At 39.8% G+C, this 26,341-nt stretch overlaps 1 protein-coding gene across 2 annotated transcripts in view; it reads left to right on the top strand.

Moving 5' to 3' along the window:
* The window catches only part of Mctp1 (multiple C2 and transmembrane domain containing 1), a 569,227-nt gene that overhangs the window by 168,007 nt on the left and 374,879 nt on the right, over positions 1 to 26,341 (top strand). Inside the window, exon 1 of one of the 2 annotated variants that reach the window (XM_075976421.1) lies at positions 2,153 to 2,188. The exons of the other annotated variant lie outside the window; for it this stretch is intronic. The gene's annotated coding sequence lies outside the window, so the exon portion shown is untranslated. Of the gene's footprint in view, positions 1 to 2,152; positions 2,189 to 26,341 lie in introns of those variants that run through there. 2 annotated transcript variants of the gene reach the window in all.

The raw sequence follows: 26,341 nt of genomic DNA, 5'->3' as shown, positions 1-26,341 counted from the left end.
TCAGGGTGCCTACAGTCAGGGTGCTTGTAAACCCCATGATAGGGTTTGGTGAAGGGTGTTCAGCAGCTTCTACACATTGGTTGCTTTTGTTATAGGCGAAGTCTGAGGATGATTCTGTTCAGTGATTCTGTGGATCCAGCCAACCTGCCAACTCTTTTAAAGTTTAATTTTGCATATCCCTCCTAAAAGCAAATAGGAACTTATGCAGAAATACTTCTGACTTGCTTTTCTTGTTTGCAAACATTTAAGCTGGTGTAGTATGGACATAAGGAAGCTGTCTTCTGATAAAAGGATTAATTTATAGTAGAAAGTCATTACAGAACTGTTAGACTCAGTGATGCAAGGTTGGTGTTTCAGAAAGCACCTCTGCAAGTCAGTAGACTCTGCTGATCCCATTCTGTCTGTTTAACCCAAGACCTCACTGGTCTCAGCTCTGCGGTCTGGATCTGGTTCTCGAGTGTTACAAAATCCTATCACATCTCTAGTCTTCTGCCTGTTGGGCAGGGCAGAGTCTGCAGCTCATTATAGAACAAGTGACATGAAAGTCACCAGCATAACAAGCACTTTGGTGGTGACCAAAACATTTCTGTCTTTTGAGAATTTACATTCTTGAGAATGGGTATCTGAAATCCACATAAACGTCACAATGGTTTTGTCATTATCTGCCTGTGTGGGAACTTTAGCTTTTTTGGTTTTTTGTTTGTTTTTTGGTTTTGTTTGTATTGTTTCCTCAACATTACACTGACTAGTTTGTATCTTCTTATCATTACATAAATATGCTTTCTAAATTTTGCTTAAAGGGCATTCATATTGTTTTGTAGTGTAGAAGCAAGAGGGTCTTATTGTCCTTGTTGCTTTGGTGTTGGGTGGAAGCCTCAGCAGTCAGGTCTGTGTTGGATGTATACCCTTGCAGCCCAAGCCCCTGAAGAAAATCTGTCTTTGATCTTACCTCTACATGTTCCTGCCAGACTGTGGGAGAACATGAACGTACACTGACTGAGTTCATCTCTGCCAGGTGTGTTCATGTCCCAGGCATTGTCTGTTATCACAATAGAAGCAATCTTTCTGCTGCTTAATATAATTTTTCTTTTGTGATTTCTGTGAGTGGCATGTTAAGTATTGCTTTAATTGAAATGTAGCACCTGGTATAAAATAGTGGCTGAATAATAGATAGCAATCCATTGTTGTACATTGTTCCTAGATCTTCATCTTCTTAAGACTCTGCTGATTCTTGTGCATTTATTTTCAACCTAGACACAGTCCTCTTTACAAGTATTTATTGGAATCTACCAGGTATGAGTGTGCTGGCCAGTTTTATGTCAACTTGACATAAGCTATAGTTATCTGAGAGGAGGGAACTTCAACTGAGAAAATGGCTCACTAGTTCAGGCTCTAGGCCAGCTTCTAGAACATTTTCTTAGTTAGTGACTAGTGAGGAAAGGGCCAACCCACTGTGTGTTCTATAAGAAAGCAGGCTGGGAAAGCTATGAGGGAGCAAACCAGTAAGCAATACTATTCATCCACCTCTGCATCAGCTCCTGCCTTCAGATTCCTGTCCTGACTTCTTTTGGTGATGAACACCAATGTGGAAGTGCAAGCCAAATAAACCCTCCCTGGCCAACTTGCTTTTTGGTCCTGATGTTTCATAGCAGCATTAGTAACCCTGACTAGGATGGTAAGTTCTGGGGAAGTTTACGACACAGATAATAGTATCAGATGCTGCAGCAAAGAATGTGTGAGGCAGGTTAATTATCAGCTGTTAGTAAGGCTTTCTTTCCATGGATAAATGCTGTGAAGATGTTTCGATTCAGGGCCATGCAAGTTATTTCTGACCCAAAGATTTCACAAGCTGCTTAGATTTCTGATATTCCAGGATAATTCTCCTTGCCTTCTGTTTTATAGTTACTGCTTTTAAAACATTTCATACAGGCTTGTATGTCAGCTGGGAGCATAGTACACTGACTATTAATGTTTAACACCTTGCTGAGAGTTGCTTTGCATGGTTGCTTCTGTTCGGTCAGGGAGGTGTAGAAGACCTGGAACCCAGCAGGAAGCTCGGCTTCTCTAATCCAGCAGAGGTTCTGGCTTTGCTTCTGGTCCCTTTAAATGGCTGCATGCTTTTCCAGCTTTATGTCAAACAAAACCATTTCCACAGAGTGAGAACATCACTTCCTGTGGGGCAGCGGAGGTAAGTCGTGCTCTTGTTATTAGCATGTGGGAAAAAGAAAAGTGATCTCTGAGCACAGATAACTTCTTTTTCACAGTAGTCTATACTCAAGTCAGCTTGACTACAACACAGTATTGAAAAGTGAATTCCAAAATAAAAACAGGTGTATCGTATTGTTTCCCAGTAGTAGTGCCCAGGCTATGAAACCTGAAGTGGTCTAGCCCTACCCCACCCAAAGAAAATGATTTTTCAAATTGTACACAGTGGATGAGTCCTCTCTGCTTTGTGTTTGTGAATGATCGGTTTTTGAACAAAGGGAAAGAAAAACTAGAATCCAAGAGCTTTCTAGATTGAGAAGAATTAGCACACATGGGATCTGGGTGTAATAACATCTACAGGTTAAGGGAAATGGGATTCTTGGATTTACTTCTTTCTGTAACCTTGGTAGTCTCTCGGTTTTATTTTATTTCTTTTTTGTTTGGTTGGCTGCTTGTTTTGAGATAGGTTGTCCTGAAACTCACTGTATAGACAGGCTGGTCTTGAACTCACAGAAATCCATTTGTTTTGTCTCCAGAGTGCTGGTATTAAAGGTATTTCACAATGCCAGGTCAGTTTTATTTCTTTAATAATATATACTGATTATTACTTAATCTTTAATTATCATGTGCTCCAAAGACTTTTGTAATAAAATGTGTCTTAAAATATTTATACTTATTTTCATTTTGCCAATGTATATTAATCATATAAAATAAGAGGTTCATTGATAATATTTCTATACATATTTGTAAGGTATTGTATATTATTTTTATTTATAAGTGGTGAATAATACTAATATGAGATTTTGGGGAAATATCCTATTTGATGTTTCTCATTCCATGAAGGGTGTGTTCTCACAGTTATTCATTTATTAAGAGCAAATGTCCCCAAGCCCTTCAGTACTGTCTCCTCCAGGCTCCCAATTCACAACACAAACTGAGAAAATCTGTGTTCGTTTGGAAAGGTGAAATGGTTTCTCATGTATTTTCAGATTGAAAATGAGTACTCACTAATGGTTTTAAAATTAACTATTCAAAATATGACACTAACTGTACGATGTACCATCATTTGTACCATGTTTTATACTGTCTCTTAGTTCATTTGTTTATCTACATCATAATTAATACTTAGCCAAATAAAGCATTAATTTTCTACATTGCTATTTTCAGGACAATAGACTTTGAGGAAAGCATTTACTATCAAGAAAAGAAACTTTTCCTCCTCATTGAATAGATTCTCAAAAGTAATTGGTCTGTGAAAACATCCAGGTTGGTGTGTTTTAAGCATGCATACTGATGTGTCATTATTCTGTCCCTTGACCTTCACTGCCTCTGCTCAGGCCCAGTAAATAGGTCAGAACAGACAGCCAGGAACTGGTGTTTAAACAGCACATGGCCAGCCTTGCTTTTAGGCTTTCTGCCAAGTTCGGAATTTCCAGGAGCCGAGAAATGCTGATACATTCATCTCTGAAACTCCAGAATCTGGAATCGTGTCTGGCCCTTAGTCCTCAACTGACATTGTTGAATCAAGACAAACAAAAACCTAAGAACACAAAGTTCTTGTTATCTTAAACATTCATTAGAATGGAAATCTACCTGCAAGGTGGTATTTAACCTGTCATTCCTTCCTCCTCCCTGGTTCCCAGGCACACGCCCAGGAATCTGCCCTTTAGGCAGATGCTTCTTAATATTCCATTGCTGTTGAGGCTCTCTGGAGTACAAAGATATTATGGAGGTGCTCTTTTGTTTTTTGGTTGGTTGGTTTTTTGTTGTTATTGTTTTTTTTCCAAATCCCTGCTCAAGACCCCAGGCAACTGGCAAAAGGTCCTAGACTCTTTTTTGGTGTATGCATCTTTGTCTTACAGATTTTCACATGCTAATTCATTCTTTTAAATAGTTTTGTAGATTATCCAAGATAAGATAGATAAATGGCCCCAAATAATAATCACAGGTGTAGGGTGTGCAAGAAAGTCTGTTTCAGAGTGAGCTCAGAATTGCTGGGGTTTTCTTATAAGCTGCTGTTTTAGTTTTACATGGATCTGGACACAGAGAAGCGAACATGCAGGAACATTTGGAAGTGAACAGTTTTCACATCTCTCCCTTCAATGCAAATACAAGATGTACTGAGAGCTTAGAAATTTTTAGCATACCATTTCCTGGTGGCAGTGGCATTGTTTTTTGAACACCTGAAGAAATCATGGTATATTATGTACACCATGTAAGAATTTTTCAAGGAATAAAAATTGCAAATTAGGAAAATTAGAAAATGAGGTTTTGTATAGTAGGATATAATACAATTTTAAGGAATATTTTAATAAATTTGTTTGAGGGCTGTGGTTACATCTCAGTGGCAAAGTACATATTAGAAATACACAGGCTCTAAATTCAGTCTAAAGCACTGCCAAGAAGTTTAAAAAGTCATAACTTTAAGAACTAGGAAAAGGACCCAATAAACTTGTTTTTACCATTTAGAGATATATAACAATATTCCATTACTGCATGTTCTAATTTTCTTCATGTATCAGAAATTTTTCTTGTCCTTTAAAGAATTTCAATGAATTATTTGAATTTAAATAAGCTCAGTAACTGTAACAGATTATACAGTTATAGCAAAATATATTACATAAACTTGTGTATTTTTGTTTGAGATCAGGTCTCATGTAGCTCAGGTTGGCCTGGGATTCATAGGGTAGTGGAAGATGAGTCTGAACCCCTCATCCTTCTGCCTCTACTTCCTATATACTGGTTCTACAGGCTCGTACCATACTCCTCTACTTCCTATATACTGGTTCTACAGGTGTACCATACTCCTCTACTTCCTATATACTGGTTCTACAGGCTTGTACCATACTCCTCTACTTCCTATATACTGGTTCTACAGGCTTGTACCATACTCCTCTACTTCCTATATACTGGTTCTACAGGCTTGTACCATACTCCTCTACTTCCTATATACTGGTTCTACAGTGTACCATACTCCTCTACTTCCTATATACTGGTTCTACAGGTGTACCATACTCCTCTACTTCCTATATACTGGTTCTACAGGCTCGTACCATACTCCTCTACTTCCTATATACTGGTTCTACAGGTGTACCATACTCCTCTACTTCCTATATACTGGTTCTACAGGCTCGTACCATACTCCTCTACTTCCTATATACTGGTTCTACAGGTGTACCATACTCCTCTACTTCCTATATACTGGTTCTACAGGCTTGTACCATACTCCTCTACTTCCTATATACTGGTTCTACAGGTGTACCATACTCCTCTACTTCCTATATACTGGTTCTACAGGCTCGTACCATACTCCTCTACTTCCTATATACTGGTTCTACAGGCTTGTACCATACTCCTCTACTTCCTATATACTGGTTCTACAGGTGTACCATACTCCTCTACTTCCTATATACTGGTTCTACAGGTGTACCATACTCCTCTACTTCCTATATACTGGTTCTACAGGCTTGTACCATACTCCTCTACTTCCTATATACTGGTTCTACAGGCTTGTACCATACTCCTCTACTTCCTATATACTGGTTCTACAGGTGTACCATACTCCTCTACTTCCTATATACTGTTCTACAGGCTCGTACCATACTCCTCTACTTCCTATATACTGTTCTACAGGTGTACCATACTCCTCTACTTCCTATATACTGGTTCTACAGGTGTACCATACTCCTCTACTTCCTATATACTGGTTCTACAGGTGTACCATACTCCTCTACTTCCTATATACTGGTTCTACAGGTGTACCATACTCCTCTACTTCCTATATACTGTTCTACAGGTGTACCATACTCCTCTACTTCCTATATACTGGTTCTACAGGCTTGTACCATACTCCTCTACTTCCTATATACTGGTTCTACAGGTGTACCATACTCCTCTACTTCCTATATACTGGTTCTACAGGCTTGTACCATACTCCTCTACTTCCTATATTCTGGTTCTACAGGTGTACCATACTCCTCTACTTCCTATATACTGGTTCTACAGGTGTACCATACTCCTCTACTTCCTATATACTGTTCTACAGGTGTACCATACTCCTCTACTTCCTATATACTGGTTCTACAGGCTCGTACCATACTCCTCTACTTCCTATATACTGGTTCTACAGGCTTGTACCATACTCCTCTACTTCCTATATACTGGTTCTACAGGTGTACCATACTCCTCTACTTCCTATATACTGGTTCTACAGGCTTGTACCATACTCCTCTACTTCCTATATACTGTTCTACAGTGTACCATACTCCTCTACTTCCTATATACTGTTCTACAGGCTTGTACCATACTCCTCTACTTCCTATATACTGGTTCTACAGGCTTGTACCATACTCCTCTACTTCCTATATACTGTTCTACAGTGTACCATACTCCTCTACTTCCTATATACTGTTCTACAGGCTTGTACCATACTCCTCTACTTCCTATATACTGGTTCTACAGGTGTACCATACTCCTCTACTTCCTATATACTGGTTCTACAGGCTCGTACCATACTCCTCTACTTCCTATATACTGGTTCTACAGGCTCGTACCATACTCCTCTACTTCCTATATACTGGTTCTACAGGCTTGTACCATACTCCTCTACTTCCTATATACTGGTTCTACAGGTGTACCATACTCCTCTACTTCCTATATACTGGTTCTACAGGCTCGTACCATACTCCTCTACTTCCTATATACTGGTTCTACAGGTGTACCATACTCCTCTACTTCCTATATACTGTTCTACAGGCTCGTACCATACTCCTCTACTTCCTATATACTGTTCTACAGTGTACCATACTCCTCTACTTCCTATATACTGGTTCTACAGGTGTACCATACTCCTCTACTTCCTATATACTGGTTCTACAGGCTTGTACCATACTCCTCTACTTCCTATATACTGTTCTACAGGCTCGTACCATACTCCTCTACTTCCTATATACTGGTTCTACAGGTGTACCATACTCCTCTACTTCCTATATACTGTTCTACAGGCTCGTACCATACTCCTCTACTTCCTATATACTGGTTCTACAGGTGTACCATACTCCTCTACTTCCTATATACTGGTTCTACAGGTGTACCATACTCCTCTACTTCCTATATACTGGTTCTACAGGCTTGTACCATACTCCTCTACTTCCTATATACTGGTTCTACAGGTGTACCATACTCCTCTACTTCCTATATACTGTTCTACAGGCTCGTACCATACTCCTCTACTTCCTATATACTGTTCTACAGTGTACCATACTCCTCTACTTCCTATATACTGTTCTACAGGCTTGTACCATACTCCTCTACTTCCTATATACTGGTTCTACAGGCTTGTACCATACTCCTCTACTTCCTATATACTGGTTCTACAGGTGTACCATACTCCTCTACTTCCTATATACTGGTTCTACAGGTGTACCATACTCCTCTACTTCCTATATACTGGTTCTACAGGCTCGTACCATACTCCTCTACTTCCTATATTCTGGTTCTACAGGTGTACCATACTCCTCTACTTCCTATATACTGTTCTACAGGTGTACCATACTCCTCTACTTCCTATATACTGGTTCTACAGGCTCGTACCATACTCCTCTACTTCCTATATTCTGGTTCTACAGGTGTACCATACTCCTCTACTTCCTATATACTGGTTCTACAGGCTCGTACCATACTCCTCTACTTCCTATATTCTGGTTCTACAGGTGTACCATACTCCTCTACTTCCTATATACTGGTTCTACAGGTGTACCATACTCCTCTACTTCCTATATACTGGTTCTACAGGCTCGTACCATACTCCTCTACTTCCTATATTCTGGTTCTACAGGTGTACCATACTCCTCTACTTCCTATATACTGGTTCTACAGGTGTACCATACTCCTCTACTTCCTATATACTGGTTCTACAGGCTCGTACCATACTCCTCTACTTCCTATATTCTGGTTCTACAGGTGTACCATACTCCTCTACTTCCTATATACTGGTTCTACAGGTGTACCATACTCCTCTACTTCCTATATACTGTTTCTACAGTGTACCATACTCCTCTACTTCCTATATTCTGGTTCTACAGGTGTACCATACTCCTCTACTTCCTATATACTGGTTCTACAGGTGTACCATACTCCTCTACTTCCTATATACTGGTTCTACAGGCTTGTACCATACTCCTCTACTTCCTATATACTGGTTCTACAGGTGTACCATACTCCTCTACTTCCTATATACTGGTTCTACAGGTGTACCATACTCCTCTACTTCCTATATTCTGGTTCTACAGGCTCGTACCATACTCCTCTACTTCCTATATACTGGTTCTACAGGCTCGTACCATACTCCTCTACTTCCTATATTCTGGTTCTACAGGTGTACCATACTCCTCTACTTCCTATATACTGGTTCTACAGGCTTGTACCATACTCCTCTACTTCCTATATACTGGTTCTACAGGTGTACCATACTCCTCTACTTCCTATATACTGGTTCTACAGGTGTACCATACTCCTCTACTTGCTATATTCTGGTTCTACAGGCTCGTACCATACTCCTCTACTTCCTATATACTGGTTCTACAGGCTCGTACCATACTCCTCTACTTCCTATATACTGGTTCTACAGGCTTGTACCATACTCCTCTACTTCCTATATACTGGTTCTACAGGTGTACCATACTCCTCTACTTCCTATATACTGGTTCTACAGGTGTACCATACTCCTCTACTTGCTATATTCTGGTTCTACAGGCTCGTACCATACTCCTCTACTTCCTATATACTGGTTCTACAGGCTCGTACCATACTCCTCTACTTCCTATATACTGGTTCTACAGGCTTGTACCATACTCCTCTACTTCCTATATACTGTTCTACAGGTGTACCATACTCCTCTACTTCCTATATACTGGTTCTACAGGCTTGTACCATACTCCTCTACTTCCTATATACTGGTTCTACAGGCTTGTACCATACTCCTCTACTTCCTATATTCTGGTTCTACAGGTGTACCATACTCCTCTACTTCCTATATACTGGTTCTACAGGCTCATACCATACTCCTCTACTTCCTATATACTGGTTCTACAGGTGTACCATACTCCTCTACTTCCTATATACTGGTTCTACAGGTGTACCATACTCCTCTACTTCCTATATACTGGTTCTACAGGTGTACCATACTCCTCTACTTCCTATATACTGGTTCTACAGGTGTACCATACTCCTCTACTTCCTATATACTGGTTCTACAGGCTCGTACCATACTCCTCTACTTCCTATATTCTGGTTCTACAGGTGTACCATACTCCTCTACTTCCTATATACTGGTTCTACAGGCTTGTACCATACTCCTCTTTATTTGCTTAAAATTTTTATTAAATGCTAGTTTTCCAAATATCCACATACTAATTAAAACAGTAATGCACTGGAAAATCTTTTCACTCAGTTGATTCCAATAGTGATGAAGAACATTCTGCCACACAGAGTCTGGCTCAGAAAGTCCAGACTGCGGCCTGTGCCATCATTTAAATTCATACACAGAGAGATCAAGACAGAGGTAGAGACCATAAGTGCATAGTGCTGGATCTGTCTTCTAAGGAATAAAAGAGTCTCACCATAACTTAATAAAATCATCATTTTTATTATTTCAGAATATTTCCTTAAAGGTACTTGAGATTCTACAAAATTTCATCTAGTTGTGGAAGATGATTGTGTGTGTGTGTGTGTGTGTGTGTGTGTGTGTGTGTGTGTGTGTGAAAGTTTCAATTCAGGCTTTTGTGGACTATGTTTGTGGTCACACTGCATCAAAAATTTACCAAAACAAAGCAAATAGACATAACAGACCAAAGAAAGTACATATCACAGAAAAGTTTTAGCTTTGATTGTCTTTTAGTTTCTTAATATATTTATAATGTATTTTTAAAGTATATTTCTTGTTTGGTTATACTTTTCATTAATTATATTAAAATTTTTATCACATTTATGCAACTTATTATAGTACTCTATCATGGTTTTAATATATAATATAGCAGATATATTATATATTTAAATTGTGTATATATATTAAATTTAATATATATTAAATATATATATATATACACACACACACACCCATAGTCAAACATTAAAAATAATGGCATAACTCACACTAGGTATTAGTTTGTCTTTTGCGATATTATGTTGTTGTGTGACAAACTTTTTTCTGGCATGTGATATGGTGGTTAGGAGTCTGACTTGCAGGGTTCAAATCCCACCTTTATGATTTGCTACATAGCTCCTGGCTGCTGAACTAGCTTTCATTCAGAGGTCATCCCAAGAATGAGAGTTACACAGTAGACATGCATTATTTTGTGCACTGATGTAAGTCTACTCTTAGGCACCATTTTTAGCACCCCTGGGCAAGGCACCAAATAGAGCACAGAAATGTGTAGACCTAAGCACATTTTGCTGCAGCAACAAATGTGGAGGCCCTGGGTGATTTTCCATCACCTGAGGAACACACTGCTCTTGTCTGTAGCCCTATCTGTTTGGATGTGTAGTTGAGGGAAGAGTTTTTTCACAGGCAAGGTGTTTGAACTTTGATGATGGTTGAACTTTCCCTACCTAGAAGATTAGATAACTCTGAAGACTTTGTTCTTCTGTGTAAGAGATTTCATAGTACCCTTCAGCATTAATGTTCTTATGAGAGATGCTGCTATAACAGTTACACTGAAAAAATCATGACAAAAATCTATAGTGTGGTCTAGACAAATACAAACTGAACATAAGCATGCAACTAAACTGAGTATAATATAGTCACTCAGTCACAGCTATTAAACATTTTTATGTTAGATTTTACTTCTTAAAAGTTTTCACTATGGGTAGCTAATTTTTCTTAAAATTCTTATTTTTGAATGAGACTGCTAATGAATTGGTTTACATAGAATAAAATATCAAATTTATGAAATTTAGAGAAATGACGTTTCTATGTCAACCTGAATTGGCTCACATGACCTCTGTATGTTTGGAGAGTAATAGCAATGGAGAGAAGTTGCTAAATTGCACTTTAGGGCTTGAGACTGGGATAAGCCTAAATAAACTGTCTTTGGAAGGAGCTCCAAGCTCTTCGTTGGTGAGTTGCTTCATGACTGGATCTCCATATTTCCCTCCCTTATCTATCATAGTCTTTCCTTTCAACATTTTATTTTGGCAGATTTGGCGTTTAACCCCACATGTGTTACACATGACCTCCACAGGTGTTACACATGACTTCACAGTACCCTGGCTTCATATGCTCTGTCCCTTCTGCTTAGAACTATTTTTATTTTCTTTACATTAAAAATGTTTGGGTTTACACATGAACAGAAGACAGAATGTAAGAACTCAGGCATAGAACTTTGTTTGTATAGAAAGAATAGAAGGGAATAAATATATTCAAAAATATGAAAATATGGTAGTGAAATCCACTACATAAACAATTAATGTTAATATTAAGAGAACTTTATAAAAAGGAATTTGCTTCCCCCATAAACTTTGTATACATGTTCTTCTATGGTAATTTCTTTGATTATGATTACAATTTAGGTTTTCCTTTGTTGGAATACTTTTACATTGAAATAAATAGATACTTGCAAATAAACCAAAAAAGAAGAGGAGAAAGATAAGGAGAGCCCTTGTGAAATACATATGGTGACACACTATATAAGGACTTTTTGTATTTTATCTTTTTTACTCAGAGTCTTCCCCTCAGATAAGGACTGTTCATATCCTCTTTGTCTATGGGGGAAACTAAAAGAAATGAAGTTTTCTCAAGCTTCATGTAGCTGCTAACTGGAGCATTCTTCTGTGAATTTGTTCCTCTCCCACCCCAGTCTCCCTTTCCTAAGTGGTTTCATTTGCAGCCTTCTGTGGCAGGTGGATTTCTAGTGTGATAAAGACTGTGATGAAAAGCAACTTTGGGAAGAAAAGGTTCATATCACCTTACAGCATGCAGTCATGAGGGGAAGCCAGAAAAACTCAAGACAGGAATGTAGGCAGGATCTAGAAGCAGGAACTGAAGCAGGGACCATGGAGGAATAATGGGTGTAATGGCGGTTGTCTAGAGGATTGCCAAGCTCATCTCCTGGCACGGTGGATTGGACAAAAGACAGAGGCCAAACTCCATAGCAAAGAAAAGTAACAACTTTATGCATGAAAGTTGTTAGTTTGGCTGAAAGCAGAACATATTTATGTGTCATCTGAATTGCTCTTCAGTCAACTGAACCAAAAGGAAAGATAAATTTCCTATATGCTCCTCTGAACTCAATAGCCTGTACCACAGATTTTGAAATAATAGTGTTTTGTATCAGGATATAAATTTTAAAAATTCTTGAATAAAAATATTGGTGAGGAGACTATACTTTTCATTTTTAAAATTACAATTCTCTCATTCTTTCTGCTTTTATTACTTTAAATTCTTTTGTAAGGAATAGTTCTTTTTATAACTCATTGTCTCAGACTCTCTTGAATTCCAAGATGGTCCTGTGGGTGATTTTTAAGTTCTTTACAATGTGAGTTCATTCAAATGAGGTTGTATGTTTGTTTGGATGTGTGTATGTGTGTAGCACGTGCACACATGTGTGATGTTGGAGCTTGAAGCCATGGCCTAGCACCTGCTAAGCAAGTGCTTCCAGCACTGTACTGCGTCCTTATATTTGTATTACAGGAGCAGCATTAAGTCATGTATTACTGGTTGCTGGTTTATCATGTCTAAATACTTCTAGTGTGTTCTCTGTATCCAATGTGGAATCAGACATTTAGTTTAGTAATACATGATTCCTTTTGGTGGAAAAGCGCGAAGTAAATATTTTCTCCATGATGCTGTGTGGGCACAGCGTGTTACATTCTTTGTATCTGGGTTTTTCTTTTTTTTCATTGCTTGACCAGTTTTGCTTTGCTATCGTCTCTAATGACTTCATGTTCTGAAATGACATTACTAGCTGTGGGGCACTAGCTGCTTTGGCTTCTCAAATGTGTTAGCAGTTCTTGACACAGAGTGTACTCAAAACCAGAAATAAATAAGGTCATGGTTATGAAATCAGAGCATCAAATATCTAGAATATAAGGTCACAAAAGCCCCATATCAGGAATATTATGATCTGGATCTTATGTACCCCTCCAAAATCAAATGCTAAAGACTTGATGCTAGTGTTGCCACGCTCAGAGATAGGGCCTCCGCAAGGTGACTAAATCATGAGGGCTCTAATTCAGCAGTGCATCGACTCATTGATGGAGTTTTGGTTGTGTGCCTAGCCTTTAATGAGCCATCTTTCCAGCCCAGGGGAGTCATAGTTTAACAGGCTATTTTGGGGTAGCATAAACTGCAGAAGGGGAACCCTTGTGGAGGCAGCAGGCCATTAGATATGTAAATTTTATGGCCATATTTTGTCATCGGCTCCTTCCTGTTACTCTCCTTGCTTTCTGATAATCATGAGACAAGGAGCTTTCCCATCATGTTCTTCTGCCGTGGTGTTCTACCTTACTCCAGGCTCCCAAACAACTGAACCATTGGTCATGGCCTGACACTCTGAAACTCTGAGTCCAAATACAACTTTTTCTCTTCAGTTTAATTTCTCTAGATCTTTTCTCACAACAACAGAAAGCAGAGAAAGTTAAAGGATGCTTAATTTGGTATAAAATGGGCTGAAATGGTAAATTTCAGAGTCAATATAGATGATTGTTTAGCTAGGAAAGTATTACAGACAACAAAGAAATAGTAATTTTTTATATAAAAAATACATTTGTACATCAGAAGACTCAGAACAAAAGCGAAAGATAATGAAAAATCTGCATTATATGCACAGTAAGAATTAATAGCCATGCTATAAAATGAATGTTTTAAGTCAGTAAGAAAAGTTAACAATGATGGTTAGCTTTAGTTGACAACTTGACACAGCCTATGTCGGGGGGGGGGGGACTGTCTCAGTTAAAAAACAATCGATGTGAGAAGACCGAGATCATTATGGATAGCACCATTCCCTAGGCAGGCAGTCCTGCTATTGGCGGTTGATAGCTGCGTAGGGAGGGCTAGTCATTTTGCTTTGGAAGAGGGCTGAAATAAGTTGTTCATACCTCAGTAGATAACTGCAAACCCATGCACAAATAGGTGTAGACAGAGACTGCTTGTTTGTTTCCTGGATATTCAGACCCAAGTAATCACACAGGAACTATGTTAATTACAACACTGCTTGGCCAATAGCTTAGGCATATTCCTGGCTAACTCTTATATCTTAAATTAACCCATTTCTATTAATCTATGTGCCACCACGAGGCCATGGCCTACTGATAAGGTTTTCCATTATCTTTCTCCTTCAGCAGCTACATGGTGTCTGTTTGACACCACCTTATCTCTCTATATACCTCGGTTCAGATTTCCCACTGATCTTTACTAAGCCATTGACTGAAAAAGCTTTTTCCATAACCAATGCTAATAAAACATATTCATAGCATACAGAGGGGAATTCCATATGAAACAGGTATCACTAATTGGATGCAGTTAATAAATTAATAAATTATTTAATAATTTAATTTAAAGAGAAGGCATGCAGTTGTGAGGGAGCTATATTGGGAAGATCTTGAGAAGAGTTGAAACAGAGGGAAAAGTATCATGTTGCATTTTTTTACATGTAGACATCTTCAAAGAATAAAAAATATTTTAAAAGTAGATTAGAGAGGTTGAGCTGATTTCTCAAGCAAGCAAACAAGTGGGCATGTGTGTGTTTATAGCTCTCTAGCTCTTCATTTTGGGTGTGGTGTGACCAGCTGTCTCAAGTGTCTGCTGCCTTGATTTCCCTCCTATGATGGACTATAATCTGAAATTGTGATCTGGAATAAATCCTTATTCCATAAACTGCTTACTCAGGGTGTTTCATCACAATAGGAATTAAACTATATCAGAAATTGGTATCAAGAAAGTCAATCGTTGTTGTGATGAACCCGATCATAAAGAATTTTCATAATATATACCATTGGACATGAATTGCCAACATTACCAGAAAAATTATTGAAAATGATTTTCTGTCATGGTAAAGTACTAACATATTTGGATGCTGGAGAAATTATGTACAATATATATACTCTATTAAAAATCCAAAACCATAAAGGAATCACAGAGTTGTATAGCTTCTTCTATATATTTTAAAATAATGATTATTAATGGGAAGACTCCCCTCTTGGAAATCTTTTTGTCATTAGCTGAAGCTATACTAATTATGAGAATTTTATTCATTTTGTGGCTGTGTAATTGTATCAAACTGAAGAAGCCATCAAAGATTTCCTTACTGTCTGACTGAGAATGAGAAAAGCTTGATAGTTTTTGTTCCACCATGGTAATGAAAGCATTAATGTCCACTTACTTCCCATTAACAACTCATTGAAATGCTTTGCCTTCCTGACCAAAAAAAAAAAAAAAAAAAAGAACTGCAAAAGCCTCCAGTTCACTTACACAGTTTTTTCCTCCTTTTCATTTATTTTAAGTCTCAAGTTTCTCTCAAGGAAAGAAATTCAAAAATGGAAGTATTGGATTTCCTTTTTGCTTCTTTAACTTTGTTTTGCTGAGAACATGACACAAAATACCGTGGAACTAGGGATCCTAAAGTAACCCTAAAATATAAAGCTGGACACCTCTGCTCCCCAAAGCTGACAGTGCAAGGCTGAGTGAGCATGGACTAGAGGCGGTAACTTTTCCAGCTCCTGTGTTCTCACTGATCTTAGGTAAAACAGGCCTCCTGACTTCCGGTGTAGATGCTTAGGGTTCACTCTTTCCTTCCCAACTCTGCTTTATTCTCACAGAGCATAGAAATGACTGTTGATACAAGCAATGGCCCCACCAAGCACTGCATGTTCTGAGCCTTAAATTTTCTTGAAGTAAATTAGTCTGTTAGAGAGCTATGACACAAATAATGGAGTATACTAATAATAATCACTAAAAACTCACAAAACAGTGAAAGCAAAAAGTTGTTTGTCTTTGTGTGTATGTGGGTGGGTGGATTTAGGAATTGCAACTACCTAAATACTGAAGAAACATCCAAGAATGAGATCTATTGCATTATTGTAACAGAAAATAATGAAAGCCTTTGGTTTCAATACAAAGACTCTCCTCAGGGTTAAGACTGGATGTACCAGCAAGCGAAAGGGAATTTTTTCTTTGGGTATCTGAGGATGAATAAACAAATTCTCTCACAAGGTGCTTTTTTACTGTTCTGCTTCTATTCTAATTCTCCTAATTCCTCCTAACCTCAAAACTCTTCATCTTGCCTTAAAGCGATAAGAAATTATAAGAATTACCTGTTATTGGTCAAAAGCACATTCCTAGGGTAAATGATAAAGATCTGAGCCATTGCCATGACAACACAAAACTCCAAGGTTACAGGGTTAAGACCGTGACCAGACAGGGGAGAAGGCATGGGGGACGGGAAGGGGGCAGCATGGGACAGTAGCCAGTGACAAACTTTGAGACATAGGTCTAATGTCAGCAGACTGACATGCAAAGAATTGGCATGTTTTTCTCAGGGTTCTTTGTGTAATAACCTTGGTTGGACAACTGTGATTTTGACCTGTAAGGTTTTAAATTTATGATCTATTTACAAAAAGCCTTTAGTCTAGTTTGAACTTGCTCTGAGGTGAAAGTCAGCTAATTGTGTCCAGTTAATCGGAACAAAAGTGCAAAGCAGGCTTTTAAGTGTCTACAGTCTTCATGGGAGAAATAGATCCAGTTAGGAAGCATGTCCTAGCACATATTCTATACACCAAAATTATTTAGCTAAATAAGAAAGAAGTCATCTTCTTGACCATCCACAGATATATGTGCCCGTAAAACTGACATGTAATCATGAGATTACATATACACATCACATGAGATTACACACTACAATGCAGATATTGGGGAGACACCAGCTGCTTTAGCAAAAGCGAGCAACAGTTTCCAGAGCTGATGGTCCTGCAGGCCTTGTCAGGACAGGATTAACCTCCATCAGAGTCACTCTTTTGGTGGCATCTTAATTACCAGGTGCCGTATGCTGTGTATTTCCATGGCCTCTGACAAGAAACTTAGAAATGGCTGGAACTTGTAATAGCCTATGGCATTTCTAGAATTGGGGAATTGCTTAGAATTCTATACCTTTGTGTAAGTAGTAAAATAGGGGTTTGTTCATATTTTATCAAAACCAAATCATTAAAGTATAGGCAGTCAGTTTGCCATTGGCGAATGAGAAGACAAGGTCAGCTCTGAGCCTCTGCTAGTGACTAGCTCCAAGCAGCAGGGATTCAAATAGACCATTCTGTGGGGAATGGGACTGCAATGAGGAAAGTCTCATTCTCCTCAGCACATTCCTTTAGCTGTGCTCAGATGGCTAAAACCCGTGAGTACAACTGTGTTAGAATTTGGAAAAAAATGTTTTTCTTAAGGAAAATTAGCAGTGTTGTTAACTTGGTAGTTGAGATACACAGAATTCACATGTTATCAGTCAAGATTACATTATAGATCTTTTCAAAGTCCCAGGGACAAACTATTTTTATAGTTGATTTATCCAATGATTTCTAATGCATTTAAAATTTGTTTATGATCTCAAAATGCTTAAAGTTTCATGATAGAGATTCATCTGAGGGGAAAAAATGGAAGGTCTAGAGTACGGCTTGAACAGATTTGTCTTCTAAAAATTCATGAATGGAGAGAAATAGAAGACAAGATGCAAGGAAAATAAGGAAGTACTGGCTACTGCATAGCACCATACCCACAGCTTGGTAGCTTAAAGTATCAATGATTTATATTGCTCATCTGTGTGCAAGATGGGCAAGACTGGAGGACAACTGGCCTCCTCTCCTCCATGCAGCCCATTCTCCTCAGAATGGTCCATTTGAATCCCTGCTGCTTGGAGCTAGTCACTAGCAGAGGCTCAGTTTGTACCTCAGGCTGAAGTCCAGATTGTTCTCCATAGGGACTTTCCCATGTGCTCTAGAGCTCTCTGTGACAGGGCAGCTGAATTCTAAGAAACCAGGTGGAGACTACACCTGCCTTGGATACTAGACTCCGATTCACACAGCATCACTTTGCCATGGTCACAACATTGATGCCCTTCAAAGAAAAGGAATCCACACATCTTACGACAGGATGAGTCAGCATCATATTGTCATAAGAATACAAGATATTGGTGATATTTTTTGGTGACCATCTTTGGAAATTACATCTTCTACAACTAACTGCACAGCTATAATTCAACCCTTCTTATATACCAAATCTCATTAACCAAACTCTAAAGATCTATTTGAAATCTAGCATTTTACAATTTAAGACCCAAGGTTTGTTGGGTACACTGCCTTGTGTCCCACTCCTCATCTGAGGAGTTGAACTGGAGGGACCTGACCAGCTAGTCCCTCTTCCATTGCTATCTCTTGGGAGCAGGGCAGGCACCAGTGAACCACCGTCCTCATAGCTCTCTTCTGCCTTTGAAGCTTTACTCTTTGCCTCAGCCTTTACTTTCCATGTGAAAGGAACATCAACAGAGATCTCAGTGTCTCTGCCACTAAGTGGCCTTCGTAGGGTGCTTCCTCATAGATGGTGTCTTTTTTAAAAAAATATTTATTTACTTATTATGTATACAGTTTTCTGTCTGTGTGATGTCTGCAGGCCAGAAGAAGGCACCAGACCTTATTACAGATGGTTGTGAGCCACCATGTGGTTGCCAGGAATTGAACTCAGGACCTTTGGAGGAGCAGGCAATGCTCTTAACCACTGAGCCATCTCTCCAGCCCCTAAATGGTGTCTTTTTGTTTCTTCCTTTGCTCCTTGGGATGATTTGTTATTTTTTTTTGTACTTGACTTTCTTAATTATTTTCTTATATAAGAGATATTAACTATTTCTTAAACATTTTCTGAAGTATTTTGTGGGATTTCTGTAAGTTTACATCCACTAACACCCTTAATATGTATCCTTTTCTGTTTTATTGAGGTATTTTGAGGTAAATCCTTGTTACTTAGAAACCCAGTTGCTTAATCAAGAGACTGTGTGACACATATTCCTGAACTTCCTGAAAGGCCCTTGTTGATTTAAAGAATTAAAAGAGACACTGGCTTAGTGTCTGAAATCTTAATAAAAGCCTTAAGAATGTCACCCTGAGAGTTGAGAGTTGAATTCTTTGGTTTAAAGGTATTTCTGATGTTGAGAATAGTTTGTTGTATGGCAAGGCTGACAATAGGAAGCCTGCCTGTTTGTGTGTAAATTCAGAAACCTTGCTTTTTAGTTCAACTTTCTTTTTTCATTTCATAATAGAAAGAATATCAAACCAAACCAAGAAATAAACACATAAAAGTATCCTCAGACAGACTGTGGAGTTCATTACGTAAATTTCTAAGTTCCATGTTCCCACCAGTGAATGCTGCCTGTCATTACTTTGCTCTGACCCCTGACTTGAGTCCTCTGAGCTAGCAAGACAGTCCTGCTACCATCTGCAGGCTCGCCCAGGAAGCCTGTGTACTCTCACTTCCTCCTTCTCCCAAAATTTAATGGCATAAGTTGCTTACATCTCTGTTAAAATAGACCTTGTCTCCTTTTTAGTCCCTACTGCTATATAACAAATCGCCTGTAATTTGATGGCTTAAGGCTTCCATTTCAGTTTGCCTAGAAATCCCTACCCCATTGTTCTCCATACAGTTGAATTCAGATGGAGCCTGGAGCTTGAACTATTGTGGGACAAGATCGCGAAGTTCATGACTGGACTGGCTACAATGCCTCTGTCTTTCTGTGGATCCTGGGATCCACCATTTAGGCCACTTCAGTGAAGAAGGCAGTAGCTGCAGGATACATAGCAGAGTTTTGTCAAATTTTATATGTCAGAACAGTCACAAAATCAAACTTGGTTTTAAAGGTGAAAGAAGGACATTAATGGCATCTCTCGGGCATCATAAAGTACCAGACACATTTTTCTAAATAGCATTCCTTTAAAGAAGGAAATTATGTGTAGAGCAGTATGAAGACCTCAAGTAAGCCATGAGACAGAAAGGTTTATTGCTCACTGAAAGTACATACCTTGGTGACTGATTAGGTCTTTGTGGGAAGAGAAAAGTCTGGTCTAATTCTATTTACTTGGTTTGGGCCTCCTGTAGAGATAAGGAAGCCTCAGGAGAAGTTGGTTAGTAGCAGAGAGAGGTTGAGTAGTGGTGCTGATAGATATAATTCTAGGCAGGGCTATCTTGAGATTCATGGAACACTTCCACATGGAGATGTCTAAGAAATAACTTACAGTCTATAAACCCACCTGGATGGAGATATCATCTGTTTATTAGTAGTAAATTTTGAACTGCTAATGTCTGGGTTAGAGGGATCAATGAGTTTCAATATTTATATATGTTTATATATATATAATATATATACACTAATATCCATTATTTATATATAAGCCTGTATGTGTATATGTATGTACATATATATTTCAGGTTAGGACTAGAGATAGAAAAGTAGGAGTGCTGACATAAGGATAGTAATTAATACTCAAGACATGGATAGGATTACTCTGAGAACACAGAGCAGATTTTGACTTTGAGCTGAGGATGGACAATCAAAGCAGTATGACACTATATTTTAAAAACTAAATATTTTTCATGGTCTTTGAGAAGAGAAAGCTTGACCAAATGGACTCTGGGACCCCATATAGTAGCTGAAAATTTTGTGCCCCAATAAGCCTCTCTGCTGATAGAATAATCTGAATTAGACCAAATCAAACCAAATTAGAGAAAGCCCAGGTCTCATGGCTACCAATGCTCCCGGGTGGCCTTCCAGCCCTTTCCTCACAAGAGAGAGACAGAAAAGGAAGATCGGACAACCATGTGTTTGTTCTCTGGGAGGCAGTTTAAATACCCAGTGGGAGTGGTCTTGAGCATCTCTGGGGAGGGGCCATCATTTGGTGGGCTTTCTCAGGGGTGGGGTTTGTACTGAGGCAACTCCCAAGGGAGGGACCTGGGGATGGAATTTCCACCCAAACATACCAGACTCTTTGGATGTATGGATACCTGGGGCTGGAGTGAAGTCTTAACTCTTTGGGAATATGGGTACCATCTCAAGTCTGGCTATTTCCAGCAGGTGTGGGATGATATGGGGAAGGAGAGAGTTGGGAGTTAGTGGGTTCACACTCAGTGGGAGGTGTAGCTGGAGAGACATCCAGTTAACTGCCATCCTGGAGACCTCAGACATCTGTTCTTTGATGGAGATGAGAAGGCAGGTGGCTAGGAGAGAAAAATAGATTGCTATTATCAGTCCTATGAATGGGGCTTGCCATGGGAAGAGTCATTAACTGCCAGAAGAATGGGACAGAAAAGTGCCCCAGTTGTTCAGGAGAGGCATGGGTGACTAAGTGAGATGCAATAGTAGTTATGCCTGCTCTTTAAAACCAGAGCAGTTGTTAAAATCAGTTGTTGGGTAGGTGTCCATTTGAGCCAGGAGAAGTGGTACCAATGGTGAAGTTCCAGGAGCTAGTGCAGGTGCTGGCATTATCTAGCAGGCTCTCTGTAAGTTGGTCTTGGCCCACACAGCAGGAGTGACCTATAAAATATGCTTGAAAATGGGTGGGGTTAAAATAGGTTCTGGAGACTATTATTTTTTTTACCAGACCAGATTTCTTGATAAAGCAGCAGGACTTTTTCCAGGAACTTTCAGGTATCTATAAGACACATGGAACACATTTATATCTTGGTGTCATAGCAAAAAGCTATGGCTTTAGGTTAAAAGGCATGACCATTTTAGAAGACAATTAAAAGAAATTGGAAACTCTGAACCTCTAAAGATACATTTGAAACCTGTTAATTCTGAACTATAAAGCCTGTGAAAGAAGCACACCTGCCTGCATTATTTTTGTAAGAAGCTTAACAAATGAAGTAATGAACTACCAGTACCTTAAGTCATCAAATGCCATTAGACAGTTCTGAGAGGGATAAATTAATGAACAGAAATAAGACAGCCTTTTTAGCTATGCAGGCAATCCCAAGTCTCTCCATGGTCTTTGGTTCTTTGGTGAATACCGGTCTTAGAAGCAGTACTTGCCTTTAGCTGTTGAGCCCAGGTGGCCTGGCGGATTTTCCTCTGGGGTTAGGGTTCAGTCTACTTGTCTTGGCAGGATGAGCCAATCGATCACCCATTGTAGTGTCCAGGAAGCTGATGAGGTGGGAGACAGGTTTTTTTTTTCTGTGTGTTGGCTTTGCCAAATCCAAAGGCAAGCCCCTAGGCAGGTCTTTTGCAACCATGCATCTTTTTGGAGGAGCTATTGGATGCTGCAGGAGCTGGCATGTCTCTTTGTCATAAGAAGCTCTTTTGTTAAATGCCATACTCTCATATCTGTAAAGGCATTTGAGAATCAGGGTACCATTACCTGTCAGGTATATCTAAATTAGACATATAAATTAAATTGAGACATATAGTTTACCCAGTCAGTTTCAGCTTACCAATGCTAGTAGAGACAAGAAGATTAGAAGGAAGATTTTTGTAGTTGGAGCTGCGGGCCACTTTCTGCCGCCCAGCTCCTGCATGGCTAGCTTTACCCGAAATAACTACACGGAAATTGTATTCTTTTAAACACTGCTTGGCCCATTAGTTTTAGCCTCTGACTGGCTAAATCTCACATCTTGCTTTAACCCATTTCTAATAACGTGTGTTGCACCACAAGGTGGCTTACCAGGGAAGATCTTAACTTGCGTCTATGTCGGGTGGGAGAATCATGGTGACTGCCTAACTTGGCTTCTTTCTTCCAGCATTCTGTTCTATCTACTCTGTCTACCTAATTTTCTGTCCTATTAAAGGGCCAAGGCAGTCTCTTTATTTAACCAATGAAAGTAACACAAAACAGAAGACTCTCCCCCATCAGATTTTAGTAAGTCAAAGAATATTGGAGGCAGAATGTCTCCTTGGTAGGAATAGCATACATGGGTACTCTTACCAAAGATGACACTGAGGTTTGTTTTGACCGCAACCAAAAATGGCAGCTGTCCATGTGTTTGTATTTTTCCAGAGCTGTTGTAATCTGGAGCTATAAGTTTTACAGATCTTAAAACAAGCACATACACACATATACAAACAAACATAAAGCAAGCATACTGTGGCCACATTATTTACACATATATAGTTTAACAGACAGATGAACAAAGCTTTTTCCAGGAAACGGTGTCAGTTGACTAACTTAAAAATCCTGGAGTAAGCTGCAGGAGCCAGGCGAGCACACAGGAGGTCCACTGAGGGCCAGATCAGCAGGTGCTGTAAAAAAGAACAAAAAATAAGGACAGAAGACCTATGCAGCTTAGAATGGGAGTATAGGGGAAATGGATCCATTGTAGGGAGAATCCCAGGGTGACCAGATCACATGCCAGGAATACAGACAAACAGCAAACAGTGAGAGAAACAGGGAAGAGTGTGGGGAGGGGGAGCAGGAATATAGCATCCAGAAACCATGGGTATATGGGGGGCTTATTTACTTGTTACATGCTGGCAAAAAACTTTAGGCATTAAGAACATACGGTGTCAGATAGCCCCAATTTAAAAAGATTTTGTAAAAGGCAGCCCAAGGGTGTTTGAGGACAGACCTCTAATTTAAGGTATCCATTTCACAAGTCTATGCTGAACCCAAAGCCTAATGCACTACATCTACAATGGTAGACTTTGGGTCAAAAAACATAACAGAGTGGTATGTCTCTTGATAAAGGAATTTCATGGGGACAAAGCAGGTCCTTGTACCAGTCAGGTTGGGTGCCTGGCACGGCCATGTCTTCAACAGGACAGCCCTAAAATCGCATGAGGCCTTGGGTCTCTAAGGCAATGACTTGGAACTTGAGACTTACCCAAACAAAGCTAATCTTAGCCTGGTGGAGAGCAGGTGAGGGAGTGAAGGGTGTTTTCCCAACATGTGGCTCTGCGTTGGTGGGGGAAAAGCCCCCTCGATGGGACCTCCAAATGAAAAGGTTTTGCACTCCAAAAACCCCTCCACCAATGCAATAATCCAAATTAGACCAAATCAAACTGAATTAGAAAAAGCCCAGGTTTAATGGTTACCAATACTCCCGGGTGGCCTTCCAGACCAGCCCCCCCCAAGGGATGAGACAGGGAAGGAAGACAGGAAACCACTTTTGTTCTCTGGGGGGGGGGGGCAGTTTAAATAACCTGTGGGCACGGTCTTGAGCATCTCTGGGGTGGGGTCATCGTCTGGCAGGCTTTGTCAGAGGTGAAGTCTGGACTGAGGCAACTCCCAGGGCAGGGGGCTTGGGAGGGAACTTTTACCCAAACATTCCATACTCTTTGGGTATATGAATGCCAGGGGCTGGGTGACGCTTCCATGCAAACAGGAGCACTGAGTAGAAGAGATACCCTCAATAGGTACTTGGCCATCCTCAGGTGTGCCCCTTATGTGTCTGTATGGCAAGCACCTCACTCACATAGACTTTCAGATCTCTGCTTTCTTACAAAAGAAGCAGAACCCGAGACTGATGTTGAAATAGCAGCAAGTAAGAGGCAGGAAAACACAGAAAGAGGACTGAGAAGGAGAAACCAGAGAACTAGTGAAGAGTATATATAATACAACTTCTACTTCATTTGCCAATGTTACTAGTGTTTGGTTTGAGCTTAATAAAAGCTTCTCTGCTGACACAAGAAACTCCAATCAAACCAGATTAGACCAAATTAAAATGCCCGTGTTTAATAAATGTGACACTCTAGGGTGGACCAAGAAGCATGGCAGGAAGAAAAGCCCACACGAACATGAAACCACGTGTTCCTTTTCTGGTGCAAGCCTAAATAACCTGTGGGAGTGGTCCTGACCCTTTTTGGAAGAGGGGTCTGCCCTTGGCAGGTTGGGAGTTGTACTCCAGACCAGGGCAACTCTCAGACCAGGAGCTTCCAATCAACTAGTATATAACGTACTTAAATGAGGCATCAGTCAAAGGAAGCTAAGTAATTTATACTTATTGCATTTATTTTTTTTTACTTTAAAGTAAATCACTATATAATGCAAATGAGGATAATAAGAAACAGTATGTATCCAACAGAGGCATAGTTTGTGCTTACAAAATTTGATTTTAAAACATAGCCTCTTAATAGCATTGTTTGAAGCATTTGCTTTAGGACTTCTAAACTGTTTTTTAAAGAGGAGGAGTTGGGACAGCACTTATGGGAAGAGAGAGTGGACCATGAAAATAGATGAGTCTGGACAATAAAACATCCACCCAGGAGAGCAAACTGTGCTTGGATAACCAGACTGTCTAATTGTGTTGAATTGTAACTGTAGAAGGCTGAAAGAAGAGTAGGTGTTGTGGTTTGAATAGTCATGAGATGGTTTTTGGCCTATGGGGGTAGGGGCTAGGCACAGTGGAACAGTGTGGTTTGAATGTGAAATTTCCCCTACAGTCTTACATGTTTGCAGACTTGATCCCCAGATGGTGGCATTGTTTGGAAGGTTAAGGAGCCTAGAGGTAGAACTTTGCTGGAGGAAATGGCTATGGGAGATGGGCTTGAGTTTTTATAGCTTAGCCACACTCACTGTTCTTTGTCTGCCAATCGCCATGCCTTCCTTCCTGTGGTGGACTGAGTCTCCTCTGGAATGGAGACAAAGTAAACCCCGTTTGCCTAGGCTGCTTTTGTAAGGTATTCTACCAAGCAGCAGCAAAGCCCAATGGCCCCCATCCTTTATTTCTGGTTGCCAGCTTAGAAGCCAGCTCTGAGGCAAGCTGTACTTAGAGGAAGGCTCCCGGAAGTATCTGGTACCCCAGTCACAAGGAGGGACCCAGACCATAGGCTCCTGGAAACAGCTGATACCCCAGTCACACAGGAGGAACCAGACTCCTGGAAGCAGCTGATATACCCCGGTCACACAGAAGGAACCATACCAGAGAGGCTCCTAGAAGCAGCTGATACTCCAGTCACACTGGAGAAACCAGACCAGAGGCTCCTGGAAGCACCTGGTACCTCAGTCACACAGGAAGAACCAGACCAGAGGCTCCCTGAAGCAGCTGGTACCCCAGTCACTCAGGAGAGAACCAGACTGTAGGGCCTCAGACCTCACCTGCCCGGTTTGCATTAGTGGTCTGGGAACCAGGAAAGGTTTCTTCACAATAAATAGAAAAGATGTCACATTTACAGTATGTGTGAAA

This window comes from Microtus pennsylvanicus, chromosome 6 (genome assembly GCF_037038515.1).
Source record: "Microtus pennsylvanicus isolate mMicPen1 chromosome 6, mMicPen1.hap1, whole genome shotgun sequence".
NCBI classification, from domain to species: domain Eukaryota; kingdom Metazoa; phylum Chordata; class Mammalia; order Rodentia; family Cricetidae; genus Microtus; species Microtus pennsylvanicus.
Note: the sequence above shows the minus strand (reverse complement) of the source record. Positions and strands in the feature narration are given on the sequence as shown.